This window comes from Podarcis vaucheri (genome assembly GCF_965113315.1).
Source record: "Podarcis vaucheri genome assembly, chromosome: 1".
In the NCBI taxonomy this organism is placed as follows: Eukaryota; Metazoa; Chordata; class Lepidosauria; order Squamata; family Lacertidae; genus Podarcis; species Podarcis vaucheri.
The window spans coordinates 53,358,205-53,367,054 of record NC_138759.1 but is presented as its reverse complement, the minus strand read 5'-3'; positions in this window follow the sequence as shown (position 1 = coordinate 53,367,054).

The window sequence follows — 8,850 nt, the reverse complement described above, 5'->3', positions numbered from 1 at the left end:
GGCTCCTGCTTTTCAGCCTCTTTCTCAAAGCACTTCAGAGTTTGTGGGTGGCTGAAGGGTCTTGGGGTTACCTTATCACTGCAAGGTGGCCAACACAGTGTGTCCAAGAGAGGGGTTTTCATAAGAACCTAGGAAGAGCCTGCTGGATCAGGCCAAAAGCCCATCTAGTCCAGCATCCTGTTCTCAGAGTGGCCAGCCAGATGCCTGTGGGAAGCCTGCAGGCAGAACCTTCCCTATAAATGTTCTGCAGCCTCCCAGGCTGCCCACACTTTCTGGTCTGAAAGAAGCTTCATGGAAGGAGTTTGCCTGGGCTTTAGGTGAAGCATGTGCACCCAGGAAGGCCACCGAGTGCAAGTCCTGGTGAAAGGACTTGTAGATGGACTGATGAGATGATTTACTGAATGAAAGGAAGGGCTCTTACAAATACCCCTCGAAAGTAAAGTAAGCATGACAAAAACTCAGCACACCACCCATGAGAATTCCACCAGTTTTTTCCTGTCCCCTTGGATAATTTGCAAATGCAATTTATTTTCTGGCACAGCACTAACCAAAACATTAAAACATTGACACAGCAGCAGTTTATAACAATACAGGTCATTGTGTATGTTCATTAAAAGCAGATTAAAATAGAGCATTAGAACAGCAGTAGTTGAAAAACAATGCAGATCACTCCAAAGGTAAGCTAAAAGCATCTGCAATAAACCAACATGGGGTAGAAATAAGAGAGATTGTGCATCCCTACACCCCACTAACTGCTTCTTCATGGGCTGCTATATGTCACTGGCTGAGCTCTTCTGATCTTGCAGACCTGAGTGAGCAAAAGGCCTTAAGGGAAAGAGGACTGGCTAAGCAGCGTCCTGAGAAACTAGCCAGTCAAGGGCAGCAGGGGGACCTAGGAAAAGAAGAATGGCTATCAAAAGTGGTCCATAAGAACAAAGGGATGAGGGGAAGTTCAGAAGGACAGATGGCCCGAAGATACTACTAGCCCAGGGGTCTGCAACCCGCGGCTCCGGAGCCACATGTGGCTCTTTTACACCTTTGCCGCGGCTCCAGGGCGGATACTAGTGAGGGGAGGAGGCGCATTGTGCGCCCAAACACTCCTCACTGTGGCGGGCGCTGTTCTGGCTGTGATGTCACATGGGGGCAGTGCATGCATTAGTCACGCACCGTCCCGACGTCACCTTCCCGCCCGCCTGCCTGCTACATTGTAAGGGGCATGTACGCTGATCACTGTTTTGAAAGGGAGTGAAGATACACACAAAAAGGTAACTTGTTAATTTAACGTTTATTTCTATGAGGAGGAGTAATTCTGAGGGGTCAAACAAAGAAATAAAAAAAAGTGACAAAAAAGTTATTTTTTTATTGACGGGTTTTGCGGCTCCCGGTTTGTTTTTTTCTTCGGAAACGGGTCCAAGTGGCTCTTTTTGTCTTAAAGGTTGCAGACCCCTGTACTAGCCTATGACTAGTTACAAAGAGTGTTTTTCTTCAGTCCAAAAACCAATCTCCCCCAGCTTGCGATCCACTCTGCCCATCAAGGAAGGAGGACTTGATCTCTTATCCATTTCCTTACCTACAGACACTTTACAAAGTCTGCCTCCGCCCTGACTGCTTCTTTGTGGTCTTGCCATCTACCTTGCTTTGTCTCTTTCTCAAGATGCCTGGGCTTTTTAATTCCCCCATATAATGATGTGGTTAATATTCTGGGCGCAAGGCTGCTCAGCGTCACTCCAACGACAGCCAGAGATTAAAAAGTACAAATATAATTAGGGTGATAATGCCCCTGTGCAGTCGGCTGGAATGGTAGGAGAAGGGAGGTGAGCTCATTGGCATGCTCTCAGCAGCTTCACACACACCCCCGGGCTCAGCCCCCACAGTGCCTGCCTCCTTTAGACAGCATCGCTGCTCTTGCAGCCATTGGCATAACACACCAGGGAACAGATCTTTATTCCCCCAGGGAAGACATTTTCTCAATCTTATCGGAAGAATCTTGAGGGGTGCAATGCCTTATGGTATATGCATAAACACACGCACACGCCCATGCTACTGGGGTACAACAGTTTGGGCATTCTTCCTCAAGCACCTGAGCTTCTGCCTCTAACGTGAAAGCATTTGATAGTAGTTAAGACCAAAGTGAACTCTGTGCAAATCATGGGCTATATCCTGAAACCAGACCCTTGTATTCTTCAGTGTTCAGCTCAATGAAAGTAAAGTACAGAGCAGCTCTGGCTAAAATGAAAATAAAAGAACAAATGGATTGATGGTGCCAATTATATATTTAATTCATTTCCCCAATTTTGATTCCCTCCCTCCCCCCCCCTCCCCCAGTCGGCTGCAAGATTTTATATTCAGAGAGCACCAGACTGTCAAGGGACATGACTGCTAAGAAATCTTGAAAAGGCTTGCTCACTTGGAGAAGAGAAAGCTGTTGTTGCTTGTGTGTTTAAAATGGTTAGCAGCAAGGTACCTAGCAAGGCTAGGTACCTATCAAGGCTCTCTCATTAGGTTTCAGAGTTAACACCTAACTGTGATGGTGAAGTGTTTATCCAAATAGCCCTGCTTTCCTCTGTTGCAACTTCTCTCCATTCACTTAATTACTTAATGTGTGAATGGCATCTCATCAAGTCTGAGTCAGCCATGTGCTCTGTCCAGTCTGAAGCTCTGACCAGTGACTCGGATTACAAACAGTCTCATTTTGAAAGATCTGGGAGACAGCCACAACCATACTTTAACTAGGCCATCAGAGAGAACCAAATTGTGGCATAACACCAATTCCCAAGATTTTCTAAATGTACAGGCACAGCACCTGCTTTCCCTACATATTTACTCTGAATATACAGTAGTGGGACTAACCAACCAGCTACGTCTATGTGGCTTGAATAAATCCTCAGTTTGCATAGGAACTGGTTATCCCACCTTTATTAGCATGTACCAAGCGAAGATGGTGGCATTATTTTTAGGCATGAAGCAAAGTCCTTCTTATTAACTCAGACATTTCTAGTACTGCTTCTCATCCGTCACCTACTATTTTTATTTGTGGTTGGTTTAGTATGTTGCATTGAAAATACTGGGTTTTTATCCCTTGCACTGTAGCAGACTACCCTAGAATCAACTTGATGAAGGACAGCATTTAAAATAAATTTAATCAATAATGCTGTACTTTGAAATTTTACAAAACAACAACAAAACACTTCATTTGTATTTCAAGAGGAAAACACTAAGTGCAATGTTTAATCTGAGATATGGCAAGCGATGGGGATAGAGAAATTTGATCCAACTCACATTTAAAGGTGAACCTACAGTAACTAATTCACAGTTTCTGAAACAATACAGAAACCAAAACACAACCACCCTTCAAAATTTTATGAACCTTTTCCAACTCTAGGGTAAAGTGTGCATAAAAATACATGTATCAGAGAAGGTAACATACAAAAATGCAATAAATCAGGGGAAATAGCCTTGCAAAAATGTGTATATTAGACAAAATTGCATATATGCACTTGCATATTAGGAAAGGTTCACACTAAAGTGGTGCCTCGCAAGATGAAAAGAATCCGTTCCGCGAGTCTCTTCGTCTTCATGAGGACGTTACAAAAAATTCCAGGCTGATGTGGAAATGTGGAGGACTAAACCTAAGATCAGAAAAATGAGAAATTGACAGATTTGCCCGTCTCTAACTATTCATCACCTCAATATAGCCCCAGAAGGTGAGCATGTGCAGTAATAGGGGGAAGAATTCAACGCTGCACTAAAACAAATGCTTGCATGGCAGACAGGCCAGCTGGAACTCAAAACCCTACCCCACAAAGCCCTGGCCAGTCCGCCACATTCTCAATGTGCATCTTCCTGTCAGGCAAACACCTTCCCAAATCCCCACCTCTTTGAGAATGTGGGGTGATAGGGAGGGAGAGTTGGAAAAGAAGGAACAAACCATCCCTTTTCTCACCCTCTCCCACATTTCTCACCACCACTGTTCGGCTGGGAGCTGCAATCACACACTGTTGGCTCTGGAAACACAAAGCCATCAATCCCTGTTAGGCAGCGTTGAGCCTTGTCACACAGTTCAAAACACAGGCTGAATGCTAAACCTGGAGAAGTTTGGAGTGAATCCCCTATGAATCAGACCTTTTCTAGACCTGATTCTTAAACCACATAGTGGTACACGTAGGAACTCTCTCGTTCTGTGGGGCTCATTTGTGCCATAAATTATATAATGAACATCTGATGCAGACTCTGGATCACCTGCAGACTTCACCTCTGGTCTAGTAGTGCTGTTGCCGAATACCACATCAGTCCAGAATAAGACCATGCTCATTCACGACTTGATAGCAGATGAATGGGCTATCTTGGCATGTATTGCCAAGACTTGAATGGGTGAGTTGGGTTGACCTGACGTAAGTCAGCTGTGCCCATCTAGGTACTAGGCTAATCAGGGGTGGGGGTGCAATGTGGGTTACTATTGCCCATAGAAGACCATCTCCTTTACAGAAAAACTCATAATCCTGGAATGGGACTTGTACCTGATTTTGGGCCACAGAGACTGATTGGGAAAGCTGCTGGTGCATGAACAGCCCTGTTGCCCAGCAGCATCCGTGGTCGAACTGACTGAGGTGGTCTCTAGTAAGGTGTTGGAGGACTCCGGTTGCTACTTCAGTGTGACTTCAACATCCATGTGGAGACTGGACCAGCACAGGACTTCATGGCCTCCATGACAACCATAGCAGGTGTCTCAGATGCTCACTGGTCCAACACACTAAGCAGGCATATGCTTGATGTCGTCTTTACCCCCAAGTGATATGAGGGATGAACTAAAGGTAGGGGTGTGCAAAACACTCCCTTGTCATAATTGGACCATTACCTGAAGTTTATACTAGTACCAGCAATTCCCTCTTGCAAGGTCTGTTCAGATAGCCCGCCCTCAGAGACTGATGGAACCTGATGGTTCAAAGTGCATACAAAAATGTATTAATTAGGAGAATTTCACACTAAAACGATGATGAATTTTTAGGTTGCTTTTTTTTTTTAAGAAGATTGCTATAGAAATGTGGGCAACTGAATTTAAGACTGGAAAAATGATAAACTGAGAGAACCAAAACTGACTGATCCATCCCTCCTGAGGGGTAAACTACAGTTCCCAGGATACTTTGCAGGAAGCAATGTGCTTTAAATGTTCAGTGTGTACACAGCCTATATCTCTAATAGTTGAGTTGTGACTACTCAAGAGTTCATGATTGCTTTGTTGTCAATTTCTAAAGAGGTGTGCCCTGCAGTCATGAAAGCAGGCGCTAAGGAGTAGGTCAAAACTTATCCTGGAGATCATAGGCATATAAACTTTAGTTCCTTATAAAGTTGATAGATTGAGCTCCGTGCTTTGAACTTTCATGCAAATAAGGAACTGAGAACTTCCAACATCATAATTGTATTCCTGTTTTTCAGAGAAAATATTTGGAAAGGTATTCTGTATGTATTCTGTATGTTAATTACCCAGGCTATTAGGAGTCAACAAGTTCTGTTGCCTGAAGTGGAATGTCATCTTGAATGCTTCCCATAACTGCATAGGCTCAGTCTGTACCTGTTTAATAAATGTGGTACTTATTTCCTAGTGTGTGAACTAGGTGCTGCTAAGTGCTTAATTTGTTCTTAATACTAGTTCATGCCCTTAAGATACAGACATTTGGGAGGTAAAACACCAGCTTTCAAAAGATCTTACAGTCTTCCTAAAAGCATGAGGAGTAAAAATGTCATTATTGAGGCAGCCAAGTTTAAATCTCTCCCATAAGTGGAGCATGCCCGAACCATCATGATCCTGTTAGAAAACCTGTCCTTGCCCAGCCAAAATGAGAATTGCTCCATCTGCATCACAAGCTCTTGTCTGAGCATTATAACCCTTATCAGCGCCCAGAAAAGCCCACATCATCGTACTAGAGATACGGTAAAAGTCATAGTGGTTAGGTTGGGGAAACCCTTCGAGCACTGTTGGTGCCACCTAGAGGAGAGAAAAAATAGTGACCAAAATCAATTTTAATGGCCCAGCCAGACACTATATACCAGGGGTCAGCAATCTTTTTCTTTCCACTGTCCCTCAGACCTTGCGGGGGGGGGTGGACTATATTTTGAAGAAAAAAATGAATGAATTCCTATGCCCCACAAATAACCCAGAGATGCATTTTAAATAAAAGGACACATTCTACTCATGTAAAAACACGCTCATTCCCAGACGATCCGCGGGCCAGCTTTAGAAGGCGATTGGGCCGGATCTGGCCCACAGGCCTTAGTTTGCCTACCTATGCTATATACTTTTGGATTCCTCACTGCTTTTGAATGCCCTAAGTAGGGAAGCGAAGCGTTAGCAATTCTGGTCCATGTATTTTATAAATATCTGCAAAGGTAAATATCTCTGCAAACAGATGCTGTTGGGAAGATCTACAGGAAGGGAAGGGTTGCTAAAGACTCTTCCTACCCACCAGAAATGCAGCCTATACAGCAGGAAACTGAAGCAGCTTTATTAAATAGGAACCCCAAAATTTGGACTCCCCTCCAAACCGATGGGGATCCCAAATTTTGGGGCTCCTATTTAATAAAGCTAACTGCAGCAGCAAGGCAAGGAGAAGACCTCATAACCTCCAAACCCTGCTCAGCTATTAAGCACACTGTGGAGCCAAAAGTTCAACCTTTCAGATTATGATGGCCACTTGCACCCTACTTATGGTGCCCCACAGCCTGTAACAAACAGGGCATCTGACCATTCACCACAAGCCATTTTATACGCCTCAGCTCCACTTCAGGCGATTTTTGGTGTTCAGCAGCAGGTGTAGCCACCCAACAACTGCAAAGCAGCCTGGGAAGGAAGTGATATGTCGGGTGCTTAAGAGGCTAAAGCAGCTGGTGGAGTGTGGACACATAAACAGCATCCTGACAGCAACCCCACTGCTGCTAGCCGGGGTGGGGCACAACAGCAGCAAAGTCAGGGTGCTGCAGGTGCATCAGTGGGAATGCCACCCTGGAGAGCCAGTGTGGTGTAGTGGTTAAGAGTGGTAGTCTCTTAATCTGGTGAACCAGGTTCGCGTCTCCGCTCCTCCACATGCAGCTGCTGGGTGACCTTGGGCTAGTCACACTTCTGTGAAGTCTCTCAGCCCCACTCACCTCACAGAGTGTTTGTTGTGGGGGAGGAAGGGAAAGGAGAATGTTAGCCACTTTGAGACTCCTTCAGGTAGTGATAAAGCGGGATAGAAAACCAAACTCCTCTTCTTCTTCTTCTGACCTCGTCCTGGCCTTCTGAGCTCGGCAGCATCCCAATAAGCAGCAGCTCTGCCAGCGGCTCCTAAGACCAAAAAACTTCCCATACATTACCTCAGTAAATCACTACAGCTGCCATGTTACAGTAGGCCTATGTTATTATCGCTAAGTTACATATCGCTGGGAGGGACAGTAAACAGGGCTTGCCCAAGATACTTTGCTCCCCGAAGCAAAGGACAAAATGGTACCCATTTCCACTCCAGGTACAGAAGCTGACTGGGCTGGCAGTTGAAACTTATTTTAACACTGGTGCCAGGATGGCATCCATTACCAAACCTGAGGTTAGCAGGCTGGCCACTCCCCAGCCTTCAGCATCTGCTTCTTGAGACAGGCTGACTTCTTTATTTTATTTCACAGCATTTAATATACCACTTGACTGCAAAAAAACAACAACACCCACCTCAAAACAGTTTACTAATAGTAGGGCCAGCGCTGATGCTGGCACCCAGACATGGTGACTTCCTTAAGCCCATGGGTCAGATAAAGTTTGAACGAAGAACTTCTCCTCTTAACCAGTGTTAACACCCAATTCTGAATGCTTCAAAGCAAGAGAAGTTGCCCCTTCCACACACACAGTTTCTCCAGATGACCAAGTCTTAAAAACTCATTTTGAAGGCTGCATTAAGGAAGAGGGATATCATATATCAGGAGTGACAGATCCAATCTATAAATTAACATGCTCAGCCTGAGGAGAGTGGAGGCAAAGATCTATCAATTTCCATCTAGGAGGCTGGCTTTTGTGCACAAATGTGGCCAATTCCTCAGGGAGAGTCTAGAAGGTCTGAAGTGGAAGTGTTCTGAGGTCATAACAAGTGCCAGAAAAATTAAAGAAATGAGTCCCAAAAAGTATCTCACTTTTCACAGGTTGCTATCATAGGCAAGAAGAAGTCCATTGAAGCCTCACTCCAGGGTAGGCTGTTTTCTCAGGCTCTCCCATTACAGGCAAATTAACCCTTACCATGCCCTGGACTGCAAAAAAACTTATTTTCTTCCTCCCGCCACCATCTGACTAAACAGATGTTGATGGTTTTTGAAGCGCCATGAAAACATGCAAATGCTGCTTTTCACCAAAACCAGTTATGGTGCAGATCCAAACCGCACATTTAAAGTGCATCCAACACACATTTAAAGCGTATGACTTCCCTCAAAGAAGGGAACTGAAGTTTTCCCCTCACAGAGCTGTAATTCCCAGCACCCTTAACAAACTACAGTTTCTGAAGACTTTTGAGCTGAGAACTTTCCCAGTCTGCATCTGTACTGGAATGTTTAAGACGCTTTATTACTTGTTGTCTGCCTCCCAGGGCTCATTTGGAAGGAGGGGCGGGATATAGATTTAATAAATATCTAAGTAAGTAAATAATAAAATAGAGCAAGTGGGACCTGCAGTCCTGGCAAGGGATTTTTCCTTGTCATCTCAAATCCCCCTCCCTTCCAATTTACTTTCTATAGACTGCTAGGGGTTTGGAGCAGGCAAATTCTACAGTTTTCTTCCCTCACCCCCATCTCCCATCTTGAAGTGACGCCAACATTTTCTGTGCAAAATTGGCAGGCCCTTGT